Source organism: Emiliania huxleyi (assembly GCF_000372725.1).
Source record: "Emiliania huxleyi CCMP1516 unplaced genomic scaffold EMIHUscaffold_84, whole genome shotgun sequence".
Classification (NCBI taxonomy): Eukaryota; Haptophyta; order Isochrysidales; family Noelaerhabdaceae; genus Emiliania; species Emiliania huxleyi.
In genome coordinates this window covers 444,865-447,752 of record NW_005195736.1, presented here as the reverse complement: position 1 = coordinate 447,752, position 2,888 = coordinate 444,865, and positions in this window count along the sequence as shown.

Genomic DNA, 2,888 nt, shown 5'->3' with positions numbered 1-2,888 from the left:
GTGGCCCAGCCTGTTAAGGGCTCCATTGCCCCAGGTAAAGACGGAGCCGTCAGCGGTGATGGCGAGGCTGTGCTCGCTTCCAGCCGACACGGCGACGACGCGCTGGCCAGCAAAGACCTCGACCTTCTTGGGCAGCAGCTGGCCCTGCTCGTCGCTGTGGCCCAACTGGCCTTCCTCTCCTCGGCCCCAGCTCCAGACACTGCCGTTGGTGGTGAGGGCGAGGCTGTGCGCCCATCCCGCCGTCACACTTACGGCGCGCTCGCCTCCCAGCGGAGAGGGGAGGCGGGTCGGCGTGTTGAGCTGCGCCACGCCCTCGCCGTGCCCGAGGAGGCCTGGGGCGTGATCCGGCGCATAGCCGCACGACGAGAGCCGCCCCTCGCCGTCGATGAAGAGGCTGTGATAAGTGCTTGCCGCCGCCCTCGCCGGCGGGTTGGACTCGCACAGCAGCGCCATAAAGCACAGCCACCGCACGGCGCAGCCCTCGCCCTCGGGCTGCGCCGGCAGCTCGAAGCCGCGCTCTTGCGCCCACAAGCGGATGCCCTCCAGCGCAAGCGAGGCGTGGAAGAGCAGCGAGACGGCCGCGACGCGAGCGATGTCGGCGGGGTCGCAGCGAGAGAGGGCGCGCGCGAGGAGCTCCGTGGGGAGGTCGAGGAGGCGGGCGGGCGGCGGCGTGTCTGGCGAGGAAGCGGCGGCGGTGGCGGCGGGGGCGAGGCGGCGCGAGCGGCGGCGCGGCGGGGTGGACATCGCGAGAAAAAGAATTTTTTCGACCCCCTCCCACAACACTGGGCACGGGACTGGCGCGCACTGGCACTAACACAGGTACACCACTGGAGCCGCCTAAGCGACTCCTGCGAGGACGGCGAGGCACTTAGCTCCGTGCACTCGACCGCCCTCGCCGCTGGCAAGCTCATTCACAATCTGCTCTGCGATGGCCGTGTGAAGAACGACTGAGATGCGCTGCTTCTGCAGCCCCAGCCAGCTCTTGGTGGTCCAAGTCACCTCATCGAGGTACTGGGCCCGCGTCAGCTTGTTCTGCTGGTGCGGCTGTCGGGTGTCGGCCCTCGTGCCGCTCCTCCTTCCCCCTCCTCCTCCTCTTCGTGCCTCACCGCCCGATGACCTTCCTCGCTGCCCGGCCGCTGCTTCGCGCTTCGCGCTGCCCGGTCGTTGACCGCTCGCTCGACGGCGCCGTGCGCCCTCGCCGCCTATGAGGCGCCGCTCGCGCGCGTCGGAATTTTCTTTTGTTGTAGGTCCTGCTGACGGCGTTCACTTGACAGGTAATGTCGATGGCGAAGGAGATAGGCTACTACCAGTGCTCTTCGAACTACGCGACCTGCGCCGTCAGCCGGTGCTGCCACGACGCGAGGTTCGGCTGCTTCCTCCGAACAGACGGCCTGACCTTCGCCGTGGCGCAGTGCCGAAATTTTGTCGTCGATCACGGCTCTCGGCCCAATGAACCCTGTCGCGATTCCGCCTCGTGGACCTGCCCGGGCTGGTGGATGGTATGCGCGCCGCACACGCCCCGAGCCGCGCTCTTGTTCGCCCCTCGCACCACCACACACCTCACCGCGCCCAACTGATGACCTTCGCTCCCTCCCGTGTCCGCAGGTACCACCCTTGCCGCCGCCGCCGCCGCCGCCGCCGCCGCTTCCGTGGCGGTCTTATGTGTGGCACGATTGGGTGCGCCCCACGCCGGAGCCACCCTCCTCGCCGCCGGTACCGCCCCCCGGGCCTGCCTCGCCGCCGCCTGCCTCGCCGCCCCTCCCTGCCCTCCCGCTCCCCTCCCGTCCTCCGTTCCGCCCTCCGCGCCCTCCGCGCCCTCCGCCGTACGCGCAACCGCCCTCCGCGCCGCCCACGCCGTGGTGGAGCGTCACCGCGCCGCCGCCGCCGCCCGCCCCGTCCCCACCGCCGCCATCCGGCCCTCCACCGCGTTCCTCGCCGCCGTCGCTCTCGCCGCCGTCACCGGCGGCGGCGGCGCTTTCGGCAGCGCCGCCGCCGCCACCCAAGGCACCCCTCATTGACGACGGCGCACACGCCCTCGCGATGGCGGGGCTTGGGGGATTGGTCGCGGCGCTGCTGGCCGCGTGCCTCCTGGCGATCGCGCGCTCGACGCGTGCGCGCAAGAGCTTCTCGCGCCTGGCGGAGAGTTTCGAGCCGGGGGCGACGCGTGCGCGCAAGAGCTTCTCGCGCCTGGCAGAGACGTTCGAGCCGGGGGCGACGCGTGCGCGCAAGAGCTTCTCGCGCCTGGCAGAGACGTTCGAGCCGGGGGCGACGCGTGCGCGCAAGAGCTTCTCGCGCCTGGCGGAGACGTTCGAGTCTCACCAGCAGGGGGGCGCGGGGGCGTGGCGGAGCCCGTGGAGGCGCATGCACGCATGCACGCACGCACGCACGCACGCACGCACGCACGCACGCACGCACGCACGCACGCACGCACGCACACACGCACGCACGCACGCACGCACGCACACATGCACGTACGCACGCACGCACGCACGCACGCACGCATGCACGTACGCACGCACGCACGCACGCACGCACACACGCACGCACGCACGCACACACGCAATGCACGCACGCACGCACGCACGCACACACACACACACACACACACACACACACACACACACACACACACACACACACACACACACACACACACACACACAAGCACGCACGCACGCACACCGGGTCTTGCACTTTGGATGCCGGGGGGCTCCTGTCTTCTAGACGTGGACGCGGAGTCGCGAGGTGGTTGGAGAAGCTCACCTCACTTTACCTTGCCTTAGGCGCTCGCGGCGGGGGCGACCGCCCCGTGGGGTCGGTGCAAGGCGCGCACCCGTCGACGCCGATGGCAGACGATGCGGCGGAGACAGTACACTACGGCGCTGCGG